The 13824-nt window shown below is 37.7% G+C and overlaps 1 protein-coding gene across 12 annotated transcripts in view; it reads left to right on the top strand.

The window, feature by feature from the left end:
- The window catches only part of MTMR3 (myotubularin related protein 3), a 149265-nt gene that overhangs the window by 22217 nt on the left and 113224 nt on the right, over positions 1–13824 (top strand). Inside the window, exon 2 of one of the 12 annotated variants that reach the window (XM_086682098.1) lies at positions 11123–11263. The exons of the other annotated variants lie outside the window; for them this stretch is intronic. The gene's annotated coding sequence lies outside the window, so the exon portion shown is untranslated. The remainder of the gene's footprint in view (positions 1–11122; positions 11264–13824) is intronic. 12 annotated transcript variants of the gene reach the window in all.

The raw sequence follows: 13824 nt of genomic DNA, 5'->3' as shown, positions 1-13824 counted from the left end.
GGAGGTAACAACTATGGGTCCAATATTACAGATAAGATTTTAATTAGCTGTATTAGTTGCCACTTAATTTTCACTGCTGTCTTTGAAGTAGGCAGGGCAGGCCATATTGTTACTCACACTTTACAAGTGAATAAATTGTTTCACTGCTGTCAGGACTTGTCTGAAGTTGCACTGCTAGTGAATAGCTGAGTTAGAACCCAGATCTTCTGACATCAAGTTGTATATTATTTGCACTATCGTGGTTTAGTGTGGTGAATGGTGAATAAGAGCCCAGGCGTGGGTTTAAATTGTGGCTCCACCACTAGTACCTCCCTGTGATAGGCAAATTCCTTAACTTTTCTGTGCCTCAGATTTCTCAGCTTTAAAATGGGAATAAATGGTGCTTAACTCTTAGTGCTTTTATGAGGATTCAGCAAGTGCTTCTAATAGTAGCTAGCCTGTAGTAAGCACTCCATATGTGCCAGTTGCAGTTGGTGCTATTATTCTTACAGTGATAACAGTAACACTGCCTCTTTCCACAGGGATCAGTGTTAGAGTTGAGAGAAGGTGAATGCAAGATACTCCAAGATGGGGGCCCCGGGTGGCTCAGTCATACATCTGACTCTTGATTTTGGCTCAGGTCATGATCTCATCATGGTTTGCGGAATCAAACACCATGTTGGGCAGCGTGGAGCCTGCTTGGAATTCTCTTTCTCCCTCTCTCTGCACATCCCCCCCCATAAATTAAAAAAAAAAAAAAAAAAGGATATTCAAAGTTGATAGATTTAGTACCCAGAAGAATAAGTAGCGAGGGTAATTGATTTTGGCATAAAAATGGGGGGTGTTGGTATGTGTGTATGCTTGCACACGTCTTTTAAACATGGAAACGATTGGACATTGGACATAAGCACAAATAGAGTAAGCAGTTAGAGCTTTAGGACAGGTCTGAGGAGGATGACTAGAGCTGGAGGTAAATTTAAAAAAAAAAAAAAATTTTTTTTTAACGTTTATTTTATTTTTGGGACAGAGAGAGACAGAGCATGAACGGGGGAGGGGCAGAGAGAGAGGGAGACACAGAATCGGAAACAGGCTCCAGGCTCTGAGCCATCAGCCCAGAGCCTGACGCGGGGCTCGAACTCACGGACCGCGAGATCGTGACCTGGCTGAAGTCGGACGCTTAACCGACTGCGCCACCCAGGCGCCCCTGGAGGTAAATTTTTTAATCACCATCACAGATGATGTGTGGGAACCTTTGCACCAAGGTTTAAACAACATCAAGTTGTCCTCTTTTATATATGGTTCTTAGAGCTTTGTTACATAAGCATAAGAAGCTTACCATACATATTCTGTTTTTAGTAGTTACACAGAGAATAATACAGAAACTCGGCATGTATCCTTAAGGGAGTGCATCTCCTTAAAATAATAGATAACTGAGTATTTCTTGAGCTCTTTTGCTATAACTCTTAAGGGCTAGGGAATTCTGAAGTGTAAGTTAGAGGATTATGCCTTTTGGTGCTTGGGTCCTTGTATGTAGATGAGGTACTTGATAATAAGATAATGTTCTTTCAAGCATTCTAATTTTTTTTTAATGTTTACTTATTTTTGAGAGAGAGAAAGAGCATGAGCGGGAGAGGAATAGAGAGAGAGGGAGACACAGAATCTGAAGCACGCTCCAGGCTCTGAGCTGTCAGCACGGAGCCCAATGCGAGGCTTGAACCCACAAACTGAGATCATGACCTGAGCCACCCAGGCGCCCCTCTTTCAAGCATTCTAAATTAAATATAAGTTGTTCGGATTTACTTGTTGGAAGGGGATATCTTTGCTTTACTGTAATAATGCTATAAAGAATTACATATTTTATATATTCTTAGAGTTTTTGAATTTGCAGTTATTGTATACTTAGATCTTTTCTCCCGTGGATATTAAAGCAACTTTTCTGGGTTTTTATGGGTGCATATTTTAAATTTATACACTAAAATTCTGTGTAAGCATATCTTATTTATTTTTTAAAAATGTTATTTATTTTGAGAGCGAGAGAGCACGCATGCGTGAGTTGGGGAGGGGCAGAGAGAGTGGGAGAAACAATCTCTAGCAGGCTCCACGTTGTCAGTGCAGAACCCGACATGGGGCTCAATCCCACAAACTCTTTAGATCATGACCTGAGCTGAAATTAAGAGTTGAACACTCAACTGACTGAGCCACCCAGGCACCTCTGCATAAGCATATTTAAAATTATGGTTTCTTTCTTTCTTTCCTTTTTTTTTTTTTTTTTTTTTAGGTTTTATTTATTTATTTTAGAGTGCAAGAAGGGGAGAGGCAGAGAGAGGGAGACAGAGAATCCCAAGCAGGCTTGGCACTGCTAGCACGGAGCCCGACATGGGGCTCCAACTCATGAAACTTAAGACCATGACCTGAGCCGAAATCAAGAGTCGGACGCTTAACTGACTGAGCCACCCAGGCACCCCTAAATTATGGTTTCTTAAACCTGTTACTCTGTATATATTAGCTTTTTTTTTTTTTTTTTCAGAGTCATTATGTAACCTTTTACTGACAAACCTGAATCAAGCTCTGAGCATCTGAAGAGTCTAGATTCATCCTGAATATTTGCTTTCAAGTTAGGGTTTAAAGTTTATAGGAAAAACTTTGGTGTCTTCTAAAGAGAACAATACATGAATATTTATCTTACTTTGTATATCCTGAAAATGAAGTGTTATTACTATCTATTATTTTCTTCAGAGCTAGCTAGGAAACTATTTAGTTGTATTACATGTACCACTCCTCTGTTCCCAACAGTGTTTCACCTTCTTGAAACTAAGAATTACACATTTATTTTTGTTTTATTAATGGGTTCTTCTAAAAAGGTATAGTGGAGTAGATTTTTTTCCCTTCAGAGATACTTGATGACCTTCAGAGAATTCTTGGATATTTCAAGCTTTTATTAACCTCAAAATACTTCAGCTCTTTTACCTGATACAGAAAAGATAAGATGAGATTTCTTCCTTGAGGGCATAAAAACTTTTAAGTGTACCTATTTGCATAAAATTTACTTAAAAACATCAGATTTTACAAGAAATTTTTGAACTCTTGCACATAAGAGAATTTTTTTTTTACTATGATTCTATAAAAACTCCTTTGTATTGGTTATTCATCCCTTCTCTTATTAAAACATGTGAGTGGCTTGTTTGAATATGTCTCTGGGTCCTTTCTTTGATAAACACTTTGAGGAACTCTTTTGAAATAGTGTTTTGGCCACCATATCAACTCTACAAAAATATGGTTTCATGATAAACTCAACAAAAAGCACATTGGCAGCAGTCCAGAAGCTGACTCATTGAGGAGTAATGATAGACACTTTGAAGGGAATGGCCTATCACAGGGTCCTATTTCAAAGCTTCATGCTATGATTACATCAGTGATAGGCAGCCAAGAAATCAAGATGAGAGCTTGCTTGTATCTCCTGGGAATAATAGTAGGAAGGACTGAAGTAGTAGGATGCAAGTAAACCTTTTTCCTAACAATCTTGTAAAACTTGGGGATGGGAAACAAGGTGAAAATTCAGAATGGTAGTGACCTTTGTAGGGCTGCAGTGGCATTTCCTTTTTGAGCCTGGATGAAAATAGCCTTGTAGTGACTAAGGGTTAACTCAAGGAGCTCAATGCCATATCAGTTTTCTAGAGCTCAGGGAATATACTTAGCCCAGTAGTAAGCACAAGTATCATGTTCATGTCAGACACTGTAGGTACTGTTTCCTACTTGAACAGAGCAGAAGAAACCAAAGCAAGACCAGAATCAGTACAGTTTTGAGGAATGGACCCTTTGCCTACTAGCACTGCACTTTTTAGGAGTAAAAATAGTATGAAGGTAGACTTGCTTCCAAACTGTGAAATAAATATTAATTCTGATTATTTCTGTGGATTAGAATAATTGCAGCTCTATTTCTAAATCCAATTTCATAGTCTTAAGTTTTTCTGGGTGGCAAAGTAATCTTCTGTAATCACTAACAAAGATCACTTAATTGTTGACTCTGGAAATAGCGGTATGTCCTTTATGTGTTGTTCAAGGTTGTCTCTCAGATAAGAAAACCCCTTAATAATCTGAAAATATTTTTCAGAGATAAAGCTAAGTGAATATGCCATGGTGATAGATCGACCCATTTTTTATTGTAGTACTGTTTCTCAATATTGTTGTACATGGTAGTTCTTTCCTGTGGAATATTATGCAAGATAGCTTTTAGGAATTTGCTACATTCTTTCAAGCATAATATTTAGGAATGAAAAGTTAGTATTCAGAGTACTGTCATTTCATATGATTTTTTTCTCCAGAATGTGCCTTTCAAAAGGTAAAAGTGCTCTCTGCTCTTCCTTCCTTCCTTCCTTCCTTCCTTCCTCCCTCCCTCCCTCCCTCCCTCCCTCCCTCCCTCCCTCCCTCCCTTCCTTCCTTCCTTCCTTCCTTCCTTCCTTCCTCCTTTTTCTCTTTCTTTCTCTCTTTCTCTCTTTCCCTCTCTCTCTTTCTTTTCTTTCCTTTCCCTCCCTCCATCCCTCCTTCCTTCCTATCTGTATACCTAACGTGGGGCTGGAACTCATGACCCTGAGGTCAAGAGTCAAGAGTTGCATGCTCTTCCAGCTAGCCAGCCTGGTGCCCCAAAAGTGCTTTCTTTCAGAAATAGGTTACTTTGTGATACAGAATTTGCGAATATAGATACTTTACCCCTTAGTGATCTGGGCCTGGTTTTATTGCACTGAGAGGAAAAAAAAAAATCTTAGGTTCTCTTTGTGCTTCTTTTCTGCCTTTTTGGAATGGAATACTTTGGCCATTTTGTTTTTGAATTGGCCTTTTATGTGCTAGTCCTGCTTAATTTCTTACATGGTTTAAACTTGCATGTGTAAATTATTTATTAGCTAGCTTTATGACTTGAGAAGTTACCTTACCTCTTTGCACCTTAGTTTCCTTCTTTGTAAAATAGGATAATACTTGTAGGGTTGTTTTAAGAGCCCTGTGTGTGCTGGCTATTTCAATTATTATAAATAGGAACCTTAACTTCTATACTATTTGTAGCTCCCCTTTTTTTGTAATTTATTTCATAGGCATTATGGTTGAATCCAATAGAACTTTGTTTTAAAGTATAATCAACATCACCATGTATTTAATTCTTTATCATAAATAACTATACGTTTGCTACTTGTCGAAGAATTGTGTTATTTTATTCCCTCAGGTTAAGATTTGAAAGATAAGAAATTAGTAGAAAGTGAGCCCTTTTCTGTGTTCTTATAGGTACCCAGATACTACTAAATGCCGGTCATTGTTTGAATTGAATTCTGAGTATACATGCAGTTATGCAGAACAAAAACAGCTTGTATGGCACTGGAAGTACTGGAAAGATAAACCTGTAGTTGGTAGCAAACTGTGTCAGTTAAACTGAGTGATGGATCAGCAAAGAATTTGGGGCTGCAGGGTTTTATTTATAACACCGTTGTTTAACAACATTGTTTTGAAATGATTAGTCTTGAAACAAAGTAATTTAAAACTTAGATATGCCAGGAAATTTGAGATTCCTTTCCACTTAAAAAATGTCTTTTAAAGAAGGAAGTGTTAACTAACAGAGAGATGTAGCTCCCTGAGTGCTGTATGAATCTTGGCTATTGCTGTGGTAATTATGATTGCCAACAATATGGGTCTTGTGTTAGCCTTCAGTTTCAGGTTTGTGTCATCACTAAGTGACTTTTAAAAATGAGATTCCTCTGTTTCTTGATAAACTCTCCTATGTAAGCGCATCAAATCGAACATTTCCTTTTTTCCCCTGTCATAGGATTTTTCTGTGATTTCAGGTCATTGGTTCAGTTCCAGGGGTTAGATTTCCTTACTTTTTACATTTTTGCATTACATTTGGAGGGTTATTGCTAATTCTTAGATTGTGTCCTTAAACTAGATTTTTTGAACGTTAGGGACTCCCGCGACACTTTATTATATATACTAGCAAAAGGAGGGTTTTTGAGATCTTGTATTTAATTCGAGTCAGAATAATTTACAGATAGTAGCAGGTCCTTTTAATTTATTCAGCAAGATATCTTACTCCTCATTTTCTGACGTCTTAAAGGTTGAAAACATATAGCAGTCCTGGCCAATTTCTTTTATCTATCCCTCTTGAGTACTGATTGGCTTTTGAGCCAAAGGGCCAGTAGGCATACTTGACTGGTATTGATAAACAGATGACAGGAGCAAGCTGTCAGTTTTCTTTCAGTCTGGTGAAGCTAGCAAGAGGCAGGAGGTCTGTCTACAGTGGGAGAGAATGAGGCCAAAGAAGTTAAAGGAGTATGAGGTAAAGAGGTGGATCTGGTGGCTCTGAGCCTTTAAGGGTCCTACTGCCTGAAGTTCATTCTTGACGTTTCAATATCCTGTGAACCAGTCAGTTCTGATTTTAAGTTAGCTTGGGTTTCTTTCACTTACAATTGAGAGTTCTGACTAATATATCTAATATTAGTCTAAGACTGTTTCTGGAGTGACCTTCTAAGTATTTGAAGGTAGTTTGGACTTTAATCTCAGGGTAAACGTTCAATATGCATAGGGAAACTCAGCCCATAGTGGAATGAAAATAAGTCTCTTGCCATTTTTAGTGGGGTCTTTGCTTAGAGGGAAATGTGTTTATGATGAATATAGAATGGATCCGTATTCTTTGCCAACCATTTATACCTATACAGTGTAGAAGTTTCCTTTAAAGAAATTATCACCTTAATAAATAGAAGAGCAAAGATGTCTCAGATTGTAATCATTTCACTGATTAGGCATAAATATCCTCTTTGTTTTCTCACAATGCAGCTATGAGTAAGGTTGATTAATGAGGTATCAAGAGAAGCTTTTTTGTCTTGCTTTTTAATAAGCTGTTGGCATTATGTTGTCTTCCAAAATTTGGCTCTTTTATTTCGTGACTATATTACTTGTGTTTAACATGTTAGGTGAGAATAAAAGCTGAGTACTCAAAACTTTGTTTCAGAATTATTGTTTTGGAAGCCTTTGATTACTAGAGTTAATGTGCAGGAGCTGCAGTGAACATGCAGAACTTTAAAATATTCCAGTCCCAAAATAGACTTGATCATTGGCAATAGTGTGGTAAGCCAAGTATTTGAGATGTCTGTGCTGCACTATCCAACTTTTAGTTTAATCTGTTTTAGCTGGCTTGCCCTATGTAACTTGAAACTTCCTTTAAGGCTTCATTGTGGGTTAAATGCAGTTCATGGAGTGCCGACAGAAGGGTCTTAGTTATACAGATCTCTTTGTCATCCCTAAAGCATACCTTCTGAGTTTAGATTTCAGTATAATGGTCTGTATTCCCAAACATGGTTCCACTAGTTACGATGGTACTTACTCCAAGACTTAGGAAAAGTATTTGCTTTACTCAGAGCACGTGTGTATGGTTCTTACTTTTTTTTGCTGCAAAATGGGGAAAAAATTAGCTTTATTGAAGCATAATTTGCACAAAGTAAACTTCACCGATCTTTAACGCATATAATTTGGGTTTTGCTAAATGTAAAAAGTCATATAACCACTATTTCTGTCACCTCAAAAAGGGCACCCCTTGTGCCATTAATGGTCACTCCCCTTTCCTGTCTCTGGCAGTTACTGATCACTTTCTGTATCTATAATTTTGCCTAGAATGTCATATAAATAGAATCCTAAAGTATGCACTATTTTGTGTCTGCCCTAGTTCACTTAGCATAATGCTTTGAGATTCAACCCTGTTTTTAAAAGTAGTAGGTTGTATTTAATTGCTAAATAATATTTCTTTGGATATTCCACAGTTTATTTCCTAGTTGATGGGATATTTGGGTTATGAATAAAATTCCTGTAAATATGTACATACAGGTTTTTGTATGGGCATGTATTTTCATTTCTCTAGGTTAAATACCTAGGAGTAGAAATTACAGGATTGTATAGTAAACCTATGCTTATAACTTTATAAGAAAACTGCCAAACTGGGGCACCTAGGTGGCTTAGTCGGTTAAGCATGCAATTCTTGATTTCAGCTTAAGTCTTGAGATTGAGACTTATCAGGTTCCCTGTATCAGGTTCCCTGCTGGGTGTGGAGCCTGCTTAAGATTCTCTCTCTCCCTCTCCCCCTCCCCTGCTCATGCTTGCTGTCAAAAAACAAACAAAAACCAACCACCAACACCCCCCCCCAAAAACTAAAAAATCGCTGCCAAATATTTTTCCAAAGTTGCTGTACTGCTTCCCACCAGTAGTGTATGAGAATCCCAGGAGATCAGCGTCCTTGTTAACACTTGGTATTGTCAGTCTTTATTAATTTTAACCATTCTTGTGGGTCTCTAGTGATATATTATTGTATTATTTTGTAATTTCCACATGATCATCTTTTTTATGTGCCTATTTGCCATTCACTTATTTTCTTCATTGAAGTGTCCTTTGACATCTTTTGCCCATTTAAGAAAATAAAGTGGCTTTTTGTTTACTGTTAAGTTATATATTCTGGCTATGAGTCCTTGTTCACAGGTTTTATAAATCACATGTTCTTGTAGTTTGTGGTTTGCCTTTTCATTTTTTCTTAACAGTATCTTTCAAAGATCAAGGAACTTTTATGAAGTCTAAGTTACTGGTTTACTTTTTCCTTGATACCTGACACCCTTTGTATCTACCTAAGGAAACTTCTCTAAACAAAAGGTCACTAATATTAAATTTTCTTCAGGAATTTTTATGGTTTTATGTTCTACATTTAGGTCTGTGAAACACTTCAAGGTAAAGTCTGTTTAATGAATGAAGTAAGGGTTGAGGTTCTTTTTGTGTATGGGTATTTAAATTTTCTCTAATGTGTTAGCTGCATCCCACAAATTGACATATTATGTAATTCCATTTAGTTTGAAATATTTTCCAATTTCATTTTGGCTGTGGATCATTAAAAAAATTTTTTTTTAATGTTTGTTTATTTTTGAGCGAGAGGGAGAGTGCCGGAGGAGCAGAGAGAGAGAGGGAGACACAGAATCTGAAGTAGACTCCAGGCTCTGTGCTGTCAGCACAGAACGCGAACTCACTCGCTCGCGAACTCGTTTGCTTGCGAAGTCACTCACACTGAACCACAAGATCATGACCTGAGATGAAGTTGGATACTTAACTGACTTAGCCACCCAGGTGCCCCTGGCTATGGATTATTTACAAATGTATTGTTCATTTAACAAATATTTGGGGTTTTACGTATTGTTACTGATTTCTAACTTAATACCATTGTGGTCAGAGAACAGATACAAGATTTCAGTCTTTTGAATTTGAAATTTGTTTTATGGTGAGGCATATCAGGGTGAATATTCTTTGTGTCCTGGGAAAGAAAGTGTATCCTGCTGTAGATATTAATTATTGGTTGATAGTATCATTAGAGTCTTTTATATAGTTACATATTTTTTGTGTGCTTCTATTACTGAAAGAGGAGTGCTGAAATCTTTTTTTCAACGTTTATTTATTTTTGGGACAGAGAGAGACAGAGCATGAACGGGGGAGGGGCAGAGAGAGAGAGGGAGACACAGAATCGGAAACAGGCTCCAGGCTCTGAGCCATCAGCCCAGAGCCTGACGCGGGGCTCGAACTCACGGACCGCGAGATCGTGACCTGGCTGAAGTCGGATGCTTAACCGACTGCGCCACCCAGGCGCCCCTGAGGAGTGCTGAAATCTTAAACTACATTTGGGGATTCAGTTCTCTCAGTTTTTACTTGCTATATTTTGAAGTTCTGTTTTTAGGTGCATACATATTTTAGGGTTGTTAGGTCTTCTCAGTAAATTTACCCTTCTATCATAAATGACTTGTTCCCCTTTATCTTGGTAATATTTGCTATCTCTAAGATGACTTTGGCATAAATATAGCTCTTGTAACTTTTTTATGACTAGTATTTGCATGTTGTATCTCTTTCCGTCCTTTTACTTTCAGTCTGTGTCTTTATATTTACAGCATGTTTCTTATAGTTAACATATAATTAGGTATTGATTTTTAAATTTAGTTTGACTATCTCTTTTATTTATTTTTTTTTAGTTTTTAAAAATTAAAAAATATTTTAATGTTCTTCAGAGAGAGAGCGCTAGCAGGGGAGGGGCAGAGAGAGAGGGAGACACAGAATGTGAAGCAGGCTCTAGGCTCTGAGCTGTAGGCTCTGAGCTGTCAGCACAGAGCCTAATGTGGGACTCCAACTCAAGAACTGTGAGATCATGACCTGAGCTGAAGTCGGATGGTTAACTGACTGAGTCATCTAGGCGCCTGAGTATCTCTGTCTTTTAATTAGCGTCTTTACAAAGATCCATTAACATTTAATGTAAATATTGATATGGTTAGGATTAAGTCTGCCATCTTGCTATTTGTTTTCTATTGTGGGGATCTACTTGGACCTTCAGAATTGATAAAGACTATTAATAAGTATAGTTGATAACACAGTATTATGTTAGTTTCAGGTATAATCTACAACTTTATTTTATTCTATGTCATGTTTTAAAGTTTGAGAAAGAGTGTGCATGCACGTGAGCGAGAGAGTTGCAAAGAGAGAGGGGGGAGAGAGAATCCCAAACAGGCATAGAACCTGACGCAGGGCTCGAACTCACAAACTATGAGATCATGCCTGAGCTGAAACCAAAAGTCAGATGCTTAACTGATAGAGCTGCCCAGGTGTCCTAAGATTATTTTAAACTGAAGGTATTTGATATTTAGCAGATGCAGAAAGAAGCTCTTTTGGAGCTTCTCTTAACTCTCTAAAAGCAAAATCTTTTGGGAATGAGACTTCTGTGAATGCCCTTCCCAGGGAATATTTATGGCCATAAAGAAAAAAAAAAGGATAAGACTTCTCTCATCCCTGCAAAAACAGACATTATCACAGACTTATTTGTCTTCTGTTTATTTCCCTAGAAACCCATTTGTTCTTATACAGAAGCCTTTTCAGTTCCTCCCTCTACTATTGCATTAAGTATATAAGGCCTCTTCTTTAGCTGTTTAGAGAGTCACCATTTTTGTGTGTTATATACATATGAATAAATTTTCTCCTCCTTGCCTCCATTTTCAGTTTAACTTGGAGGCCTTCAATTTTGAACCTGGGAGAGCAGAGGAAAAGATTTTTCTCCCTGACAGTATTCATCTCCTTTATTCTTTTTTTTTTCTTTTTTAAGTTTATTTATTTATTTTGAGAGAGAATCCTGAGGAGGCTCCACACTGCCAGCACAGAGCCTACTGTGGGGCTCAAACTGATGAACTGTGAGATCATGACCTGAATCAAAACAGTCAGATGCTTAACCAACTGAGCTATCCAGGTGACCCACTTCTGTTCTTTTCTTTAAATTAAAAAAAATTTTTTTAAAAAAGTAATCCGTGTAACCAAAATGGGTCTTGAACGCATGATCCTGAGATCAAGAGTTGCATGCTTCACCGACTGAGCCAGCCAGGCACCTTGCACTGTCTCATCTATTGTTAATTTTTTCTTTTCTTGACGTTTTTTGGATTAAGTATTTTGTGATATTTACTTTATCTTCTGCATTAGCATATTGACTGTACTTATTTATTCCCCTAGCTGCTGTAGGGATTTTAGTAAGCACTTTTAACTTAGCAAATACCTTCAAATAATATTATACTATTTGATATGTAATAAAAGAGTCTTATGGCAGTATATCTCCATTTTCTCCTCCTCTTGGTCTTTATGCTATTGTCATACTTTTTTTAAATTAAAAAAAATTTTTTTAATGTTCATTTATTTTTGAGACAGAGCATGAGCGGGGGAGGGGCAGAGAGAGAGGGAGACACAGAATCCGAGGCAGGCTCCAGGCTCTGAGCCATCAGCACAGAGCCCGATGCGGGGCTCAAACTCATCAACTGCAAGATAATGACCTGAGCCACGGGGCTCAAACTTATCAACTGCAAGATAATGACCTGAGCCACGGGGCTCAAACTCATCAACTGCAAGATAATGACCTGAGCCACGGGGCTCAAACTCATCAACTGCAAGATATGACCTGAGCTGAAGGTGGATGCTCAACCGACTGAGCCACCAGGCGCCCCTGTCATACATTTTTTACTAGGTGTGTTATAAAACCCATAATTCATTGTTATGTTTGCTTTAAAAAAATCATCTTTTATTTTTATTCAAAAAAATTTTTTTATTTATTTATTTTGAGAGAGACAGAGACAGTGTGACTAGGGGAGGGGCAGAGAGAGAAAATCCCAAGCAGGCTCCTCACTGTCAATGCAGAGCCCGATACGGGGCTCAAACTCACAAAACCGTGAGATCATGACCTGAGCTGAAACCAGGAGTCGGATGCTTACTGAGCCACCCAGGCACCCCTAAAATACCATCTTTTAAAGAGGAAAAGATATTTTATATTTATCCAAATTCTTCAGGCCTTGTTTTTATTTAGACCTGTGTTAGGGTAAGCCAAAAGAGGAAGGAGTCTTTGTCCTAGGGCGAGTTGAGCTCTGCTAATGTCTTCTCAACTGATTGCTCTTTAGTGTTCAGTAAGGTCTCTCTCCTGTGGTCTGTCAGAATCAGAGGTCTGTGAACTCCAGTGGTAGTTATGTTTAATAGTACCTAAGAACCATTAGGTAATGAGCAACTACTTTATTTGCCCACTCATGTACAGCTTAGTTTAGTAAAGACACAAGAATGCCGTAGAGGTTATAGCTGCCTTGGCCTTTTGAAACTTATGTTTGAGTTTCTGTTGCGTTGGCTGCTCAGCTTGGATTCCCCCTTTTTGGCCAGGGTGTGAAAAGTGCTTTGGGGCAAAAAGGTTAGGTAGTCATAGATCTCAGATGATTTGTCTCCCTTCTGTCAAGGGTCACAGTTCTGAGCCAAGAACTGTTTTATACATTATGTCCAGTTGGTTATGGTGGGAGGGCTAGTCCCAAACCAGTTACTCCATCGTGGCTAGACTGATATTTTAGAAACGCAAGATTCTGTATGATAAAAGCTATTATACAGGGGTGCCTGGCTGGGTCAGTCTGTAGAGCATGCAACTCTTGATCTTGGGGTTGTGAGTTTAAGCCCCAAGTTGGTGTAGATTACTCAAAAAAAAAAAAAAAAAAAAAAAACCCAAAACAAAAACTATTACAGCCTTTGACCACATTAATATATTGCATTTTGCAGGCAACCTTTTGCAGCAGCTGTCTTGGCTTAGCCAATATCCATGTTCTAATTATTCATTACAAGATTTTATGTAAATTAAGAAATGTTTAGCCTTTATAATAGGATTGTAAATACTACCCTGATCTACTACTTTACCATTTGCTTCCTAATGCCTACAATTGCTAGCTGGAACTGTCTCACTGGCCACTGTAACTACAGTAGTTTGAGCTTTAAGATACAAAGTCACTAATTAATTATGGATTCTGCTCTTGTTCTATAATATCCTAACACTTGCAGTGAAGGATTTTGTATTGGCTTCTAGGAGCTGGTATTCATTAGAATATGGGAATAATTAAGAGGATTAGCCTCTTAAAAACCCACTTTAACATTAGAAAAGGGAAGGTGATTTTAAGTGACTATTTTTTCATATGAAGGAGGCATTAAAATTTTTATGTGTATTGCTTAAAGGAAAAATTGTATGGCTAACGGTATCCTTTGTAGTTGGGTTATTGTTTAAGATTACAGACTTCAGTTTTGTTTTCTTAGTAATATTTTTTTCCCCACTCCTCATCGCTAAAGGAAAATGACCCTTTATGAGATTTAAAAATTTGTACTGTATTGGGATTTGTGTTAAAAGTTGCAACACATACTAGTAGACTTTATAATCATAATGTGTAATTTCTGTGTAACTTTCACCAAAATTGGGGCAGCTGGCTGCCTCAGTTGGAAGATCGTGGAGTTCTTTTTTTATTAATTTTT

The sequence above is a fragment of the Puma concolor genome, chromosome D3 (assembly GCF_028749965.1).
Source record: "Puma concolor isolate L17-30 chromosome D3, mPumCon1.1.hap2, whole genome shotgun sequence".
Classification (NCBI taxonomy): Eukaryota; Metazoa; Chordata; class Mammalia; order Carnivora; family Felidae; genus Puma; species Puma concolor.
The sequence above is the reverse complement of the archived record's forward strand: the minus strand, read 5'-3'. Positions and strand labels throughout refer to the sequence as shown.